General features: G+C 40.7%; 1 protein-coding gene across 5 annotated transcripts in view; it reads right to left on the bottom strand.

The window, feature by feature from the left end:
• The window catches only part of CTTNBP2NL (CTTNBP2 N-terminal like), a 42854-nt gene that overhangs the window by 29936 nt on the left and 4835 nt on the right, over nucleotides 1-8083 (bottom strand). For 4 of the 5 annotated variants that reach the window (XM_006763012.2, XM_015563442.1, XM_006763015.2 and 1 more), the window contains exon 2: nucleotides 369-492. The gene's annotated coding sequence lies outside the window, so the exon portion shown is untranslated. Of the gene's footprint in view, nucleotides 1-368; nucleotides 493-3006; nucleotides 3104-8083 lie in introns of those variants that run through there. The other variant, XM_006763013.2, reaches the window with a different exon arrangement.

The following is an 8083-nucleotide window of genomic DNA, read 5'->3' as shown; positions in this document are numbered from 1 at the left end:
AGAGAGAAACATCAATGATGAGAGAGAATCATTGATTGGCTGCCTCGTGCATGCCCCCCACTGGGGATCGAGCCCACAAACTGGGCATGTGCCCTTGACTGGAATCCAACCCGGACCCTTCAGTCCGTAGGCCAACGCTCTATCCACTGAGCCAAACCAGCTAGGGCATAACCTTTCTTTATAAATATTAAAAATTAGCAGTTCTTTGCTTTTCTATTCATCTGAACATAATCTCAATACACAAGACATTGCAATACATTTTTGCATGACATATAAAATGGAAGCTAGTAAAACTGCCTTATATTTTCGATGGCAGGGATATTGCTGAGGATGGGGGTCGGGGTGGGGTAGGATGGGGTGATACTGACCTGATAATTGGCAGTCACACTTCAGTCCTCAAGTAGAAACTCTGAAAGTTTTCTTCAGTTAAAATTTGGGGAAGTTGACAAATATATTTAAAATGCCGTCAACATGGTGAAAAAGTGTCCAATGCTGAAAGAGAATAAGAAATTTATTGCCTATGTGATCACACTATAAACAATGTCTAAATCTCATGAATGTCAACTGTGTCATTAGGATGATGAGGCCTGACAGCTGTAGGTTGATTCGAACAAAGAGGAAAATAGCCACTTCTCCAGTTGAAGCTGAGTAATAGAGCGGGGGTCCGACTTCCCTTATGCAATTATAATTCGGGAAGGGGAGGCTTTCAGAACCTTTTCTACTTTAAGGTGTCCATCGCCATGTCAGGGACTAACTTATGCATGTCTCTGGAAGAGAATGACTTTCTTTCCTGAACGGACAAGAGCCTATTTGCTTGAGTCACCATGACTTAGGCACAATGGACAAAGAAAAATAAACATAACCGAATTTTTCAAATTGCCAAATCCGTGAGAGGAGAATTCTCATCCCCTCACCTCCTGCCAGTCAAAAAACAAATAAACCAACCTGTCACCATCTGGACTTTGTAAGGCTGATCACTCATCCCAAGCTTCTACTTTTCCCCATTTATTTTCAAATATTAAATGTCAAATTATATACAAAATGTGTTTTACTGTCCTCACAGTGAATTAGGCCCAACAGACTTAAAAAAAACGACAGATTTAAAATTTTACTTGATAAAACGTAATTTCAGTCTTGTATTTTTAGGCACCACGCCTGAAAGCCTATTTGAGTTGCCAAAACATAACAGTCAAATAGGGACAATGTTGAAAGAGGAATAACGCAGCAATAAATGCTTGTGTCTTTAACCAAGAATCAGCCGTTAACCTAATTATGGGTCTCTCCATTTAGGAGAGAAGTGTGTTTGTTGTGCAGTCAGTAACAAGAGTATAGAGCCATCATACAGGCACACCACTAAATAAGCCCCACCCCAAATTTCTGCCCAATATATAAATTATGTGGCCCTGGATTTTCAGAAAAAGGCCATTTCTAACTCCGCAGTCATTATCAGAAATACGAGTCAGATTTTTGGCATGCTGTGTTGCAGTGTACAGACTCATTCTGTACTCGTTTCTCTAAATGAACTGTTACTTGTCACTGTCATCATCCATTAAGCAACTTTGAAAGACAAGATCATTTCAACCAGATGCTCACTCAGTTCATTCCTTCCATTAGAATCCGAGACCAAACTTTCCTTTTCCTTCAAGTTTAGCCACAGATATTTCTGTCTAAGGAATGCTCCAGTCGATAAATATGAAATAAAGACCACTTGTGGACAAGTTGTCTGGATACATTATTATACACTGGGACACAGCTAGCTGTAGCTATTTTAAGCTTCATAGTTTTCCCAATTAAAAATATATGTAAATATATAATAAAAAAGACAAAGTTATATCTGTTTTAATACTCTGGAAAATTACCCTATTTATGGGCTAAGTATGAAGCATTTTTGTTATCAATATGTGATTTCAAACATTTGGTCTATTCACATGCTGCTTACTTCCCACCAAGTCAGGGCCAACAACCGAGAGCATGTCTCTTCTATACCAACGTTCATGTGCCCACAGTCACAGAGTAAGGGTATGGAGAAAGCCCCCCAAAGCCCTCGGAGCCTTGCCATGGAAGCATGCTGTGGCTTGGGCTCTGTTCACTTGGTTCTGACCCTGTCCCCTTTCTGGATGATACCAAGGCTCCACTCATTCTGGTTCTGGTTGTGCCTTTTTCTTGAGGAAGTCCCAGCTTTTGCTCTGGAACTCTGAATTAACTGGATGGGACAGCAGGCTTTGTTGCCTTTTTACCACATAGAGATTGGGTGGCAGAAAAAGAAACACCCCAAACAGCTTCTATAGCTATGCAAGCAGTGGGCTGGGCAGGGCAGGGTGGAGTACAAGTAAGATGTTTGTCTATCTGGTATCTGGGTGTGTGTATGTTTTCACGTGGAACTACTAAAGGCTTTATTTATTTCTAAGTGGAGGCTCACATGAGACATGAAAGAGGAAAATAATATTTTTCAATAAATCTTAGAAATACCTTAAGAAAAAAAATAGAACCAACTTGGCTAGTATAAAAACAAATCGGTTGTTTTACCCAAATCACTCTTGCAAAACTGGATAAAAATCACTTCTTTTTTATTTATTTATTTTTATTATTAGTTAAGGTGTTACAAATGTTTCCTTATTCCCCCCACCCCCCAAAAATCACTTCTTTATTAATATGCTGAGACATCAAATTTAAGAAATTTATACTTGAGCTACAACTGACTGATATTCAAGCCATTCAATAAGTTTTTGGCATCAGTGATAAGATACTAAAAGTAAAGACTCTTTCATACACATAGACACAAAACCAAAATGTCGGAGGCCAGTTAATTCTTAAAATTCAAAGAGCCAACACTAACATACAAAACAGGTGTTTCTGACAGCTTTCCACTGGATACTGTGCTTCCTTAGAAATCCAGGATATATGAATTAAAGAATTTTCTTTTTATTGATTTGAGAGAGGAAGAGGGAGAGAGGAAGGGAGGGAGGGGAAGAGAGAGAGAGAGAGAGAGAAACATTGATCCGTTACCTCCTGCACGCACCCCAACCAGGATCAAACCTACAACCTGAGCGTGTGCTCTCACCAGGAATTAACTGGCAATCTTTCAGTGCACAGGATGATGCTCTATCAACTGAGCCACACTGACCAGGGCTATATGAAATTTTAAAAAATAAAACCTGTCACATTTATAAATACTGAATCTAAAAATGGACAAAAATGCACCGCTATTTTAAAGAATGAATCCAAAACAACATACCATCTGGGGATAGAAGGTGCTGACATGTTCTCTTGACGATCTCAAAAAATGTAAGTTTCCCCACCCTCTGGCCTTCCAGTTTTTCAGAAGGGTTACTTATGTATTTGCGGGTAAAAGAATGACAACATTCCAAACTGTACCTCTCATTCCACTTTTGGCATTTTAGGGTGGAGCCCGGGGACAAAAACGTGTCAAAGTACTATCAAAAAGTAATTCTCTGATCAAGAAAGCAGGTCTTCTGTACATTTACTAAAGGAGCTGTTTTTGCTATTATTATTTACAAAGGTTCTAAAACAGCCGTGGGCAAACTACGGCCCGCGGGCCAGATCTGGCCCATTTGAAATGAATAAAACTATTGAAAAAAAAGACCATACCCTTTTATGTAATGATGTTTACTTTGAATTTATATTAGTTCACACAAACACTCCATCCATGCTGTTGTTCCGGCCCTCCGGTCCAGTTTAAGAACCCATTGTGGCCCTCGAGTCAAAAGTTTGCCCACCCCTGTTCTAAAACCACTGTAAAAAAGCGAATCTCGTTTTACTGAATTCTACAATACTAAGCAATGCAAGCTTTTTTTTTTAAAAATATATTTTATTGATTTTTTACAGAGAGGAAGGGAGAGAGAGAGTTAAAAACATAGATGAGAGAGAAAATCTCCTACTGGGGATGTGCCCGCAACCCAGGGACATGCCCCTGACCCGAATCCAACCTGGGACACTTCAAAGGGAGAGAGAGAGTTAGAAACATCGATGAGAGAGAAACATCGATCAGCTGCCTCCTGCACATCCCCCACTGGGGAAGTGCCCGCAACCCAGGCACATGCCCCTGACCGGAATCGAACCTGGGACCTTTCAGTCCGCAGGCCGACGCTCTATCCACTGAGCCAAACCGGTTTCGGCGCAATGCAAGCTTTTACTACAAGTGTCAAATTAATCTTCTTTTAGTCGAAAGTAAAATATATTACTGGACTATTTGGGCCTTTATGTGTCTACATGTTATAACATACGTTACGGGCTGAACTGTGTCCTCTCTCCCCCAAATTCCTATGTTGCAGTCTGAATCCCAGGACCTCAGAATGTGACTGCATGGGGAGACAGGGTCTTGAAAGAGTTGGTTAGGTTAAAATGAGGTCAGTAGGGTGGGCCTAATATGACTGGTGTCTTTATGAGAAAATTTGGATACAAACATGAGACAAGGAAAGAACATGTGAAGACAGAAAGAACTCATCTATCCACAAGCCAAAGAGAGAAACCTCGGAAGCAACCAATCGTGCTGACAGGTTGCTTCTGGACTTCCAGTCTCAGGTGTGAGATAATTAATTTCTGTTGTTTAAGCCACCCCGTCTGTGGTACTTGGCTGTGGCAGCCCTAGAAAACTAATAATACAGCATGCTAATCATTTATAACTTTTAAAGACGACTAGAGCAACTCGATCCCACCCTTCCCCTACCATGAGAGTACCATAGCAGATCTTTCAGAATGCCTTACTCTGTTTTATCAGTCTGCTTTTTGCACCCACACTACAGATGCGTTAAGCAGGCCTCCAGAAACCAGTTCTGTGATGAGGCTAATACTCTGTAAGGTTAACATTGAAAATACTCTCAGTGGTCTGTTCAAATACACAGTACTGTACTCTCAAAGCAGATTCTAGGATACCAGCTTTTCTGGATTTATGCTTAGCATAGGAATTACTAATGATATAATTGAGCTTATTAATCACCACCACCTCAGAGTTTTACAGCACAGTTTTCTAAGAATTTAAGCAGTAATAGTAATAATGAAAAATATAAACAGTTATTGAACTAATAAACGTTAACGTACTCTAGGCAGTACTTGACATGTATCAACTCAATCCTCACAACCACCTTAGGAGAAAGATGCTGTAACTCACCAAGGAATTCTCCTTCATCACCCCCATTTTACAGATGGGAAACCTAAGGCATGAAGACTAACTAACTTGCTTAGTGTTTCACATCTGGTAAAGGATGGAAACGGGGTTGGAACCTTGGTAATTTGATTCCAGAGGCTTCCTTACTAACCCCTGCTACTTGGTCACCACTGTTCACATCTGATCTGCTCATTTTATCAGCCTCCAGGAAGGGCGTGGAGGAAAAACCTGGGCCCACATGCGATTCACAAAGCTGGAAGGGCCTCAGAAAGAACTGAATTCAGCACTGTCTATTCACAGGTGAAAACCGAGGCCAGCGTTAAATTACTTTTCTGGAGATTACAGTTAAATAGTAAAACCAGGTTAACATTCATGTCTTTTTAAGATGTAGTCTAACCCACTTTCTGGGACGCCATGATGGATATCAGGGTTTTGATTGTTGAGCTGCTTTAAGACTCGCACGTCTCTGGTGTAGCTCTGTGTGGGGGTGATGTCTCTCTCTCCTGCTATGTGTGTGCATCTGTTTCTTTCACTGTCCTATGTTGCCAACAGGAGTTATATGTACATTGAAGAAAAGGAGGAAGTGGCCTCATGCCCATAAACAAACATTCAAGCATCTTTCCCCCAAAATGAGGACATTTAGCACGACGCTATTAAAAACAGGTCTGTCTACCTGGATATCTGTTTACACCCTTTCAGGTATTCTCACCTGAGACAAGACCAAACCAGAAGAACCACATTAGGTAAGCTACTGGAATGTATGTTAATGAAACTGAATAGTAATTTTTATGTTAATACATTTTTTCATTAAAATAAAAAAGATATGTCTTTTAACATCAGAAAATTACCAGAAATACGAACCATTTCAAGTATACTTGTCAGTTGGCTTCATTTAAATAAAATTACAATAAATAAAATTACAATGTGATTTCACTGAAATATATCAGTCTGTGTCATCTATTTGTCCATCATCCCCTAAAGTTTTGCTTTTCTGATATAATGCCATGATGATTTTGTAAAGTACCACAAGCAGAGAACAATAACATGTAGATTAATTTTACTTCCAGTAAAATGATTCATGGGCCACAATTCAAGAGACAGCCTGGAATATAAAAAACCCTTCAAAAGTTATTGCAGGATGACGTTACTGACTCCAGCAGGATTCCAAATCGGAAGGAACAGAGTATATGGCATGGAGGGCAAACCACGGACAAACAAGGTATCTGTGTTATGGCTGTGCCCCTAACCTGACTCTCCCTGAACTGCCAAAAAACTTCACAAAAGCCTCTAACAGAAATATAACTGATGATGCTGTTTTGCTTTTTAAATTCTGTCTTCTAAACCAGGTCACTGATTTTAAAAAAAGGTTAACAATTTGGTATCAGTTGAAAATTACCCACAACAGACCTAGCGATTGTTTTTGCTCCAAGGTTCTTTGGGGACAATAATTCTCCCGGGAGGCAGTGTCGTGGTGGAGAGTGCATGGACTTTGGTGTTGGACAGACCTAGGTTTGCATCCCTGCTCAGCCATTTCGTGGTTCCTTGATCCACTTCACCTCTGAGCTCTAAGGTCTTCGTCTATAAAATGGGGATAATAATTCATACTCCAACAGGATACTAAATGGTTTACATGAGCTAGTGGCTGGTTAGTCTTCTCATTTCTCATCCCTGGAGAGCATATACTGGGCTTCATCTCCAAAGATAATAAGGTTTTCCTTTTTCCAATGCGTCCTCATTTACTGTCATTCATGTGTTGAATTTAGAAATAAAAAGAAATGGACTCCTTCTGATTTAACAGCTACAGGAAAGAGAAAGCCTGGCCGGTTCCTGGGAAGGAGGCTTGGGAACACGCCCGGCACTGCTCTGCCGGCAGAATCTGCACACAGCTGAGAAAGACTGGCTTTCTGTGACTTTGGCAGATAGTCAGTCACATGAATTTTTATGGCTTTTAATCGTCACAATTTTAACTTATAATGGCCGAGAAATGGGTTTTCTAAAAATATCACTGCTATTTTTTTACATTACGTCAAATGCTTAGGTCCATATCTATATTCACATACCTAATAGGTATGTATCTATATTCATAACCCAGGAGCAGTTGTCACATTCTATTCTATCAACTCATCTGTTTACATATCTGCCTTCTGTCTCACGTGACACACACTGTCGCATTCAACTTGATTACACTTACAGAGTAGCCTCTGGTTTGAGGGGGTACTCAAAAAATGCGGGCTGGGAAGGAATGTATGGGAAGGTACCTTGGATGACAGCCATCGAAATTGGACTTTATCTTTTAGGAAATGAGATGCAACTCAACATGTTTAACCAGGTGACTATCATAACGAAAGCAGTTTTAGGAACGTTAGCGCTCGCAGCCCACAGCGGATCGAAGGCAAACGGAAGCGGAAGGGGCAGGTGGGAGAAAACTTTCCCAGGAGAGATCTGAGGCAAAAATGAGAGCATTAAGACGGTGGCAGTAAGGACTGATGCAAGAGACTTTATAAAGAATTTACAGGAACTGGATTCTGGCTCCATTTAAGGAGGCAAGAGGGGAAATGATCCCAGGTCGGCTGAGGTTTGAAGACTGGGTGACTACATGATGATGCCATTAGCAAGAACAGGGATGTTAGAAAAGGAACTGGTTTTAGCGGGGAAATGATGACTGTGGTGTGAGACATGCTGAATGAGAAGTAGGCAGACCCCAAGAGGAATGTGTTAAGAGTCAGTGTGGTGAAGGGTAAGGTTTAGAAATGGAGAAGTCTTTAGGGGTAGAACCTTTTCAGAAAATGTCTGTGCTTTCCACTTAAGAACAGAAGGGACAGGAAGAAGCCACTGTCCAAACAGACCAGAGCATTTTTGTGCCCTCAAATATGAAACCAGTTAAGAACCAGACTGGTTCTGTTCTCACTCCTCTATGACCTGCTGCAACAGAAAGGACTAAGCAGGAACCAAGAAGGC

Source organism: Myotis davidii, unplaced genomic scaffold (genome assembly GCF_000327345.1).
Source record: "Myotis davidii unplaced genomic scaffold, ASM32734v1 scaffold217, whole genome shotgun sequence".
NCBI lineage: Eukaryota > Metazoa > Chordata > Mammalia > Chiroptera > Vespertilionidae > Myotis > Myotis davidii.
Note: the sequence above shows the minus strand (reverse complement) of the source record. Positions and strands in the feature narration are given on the sequence as shown.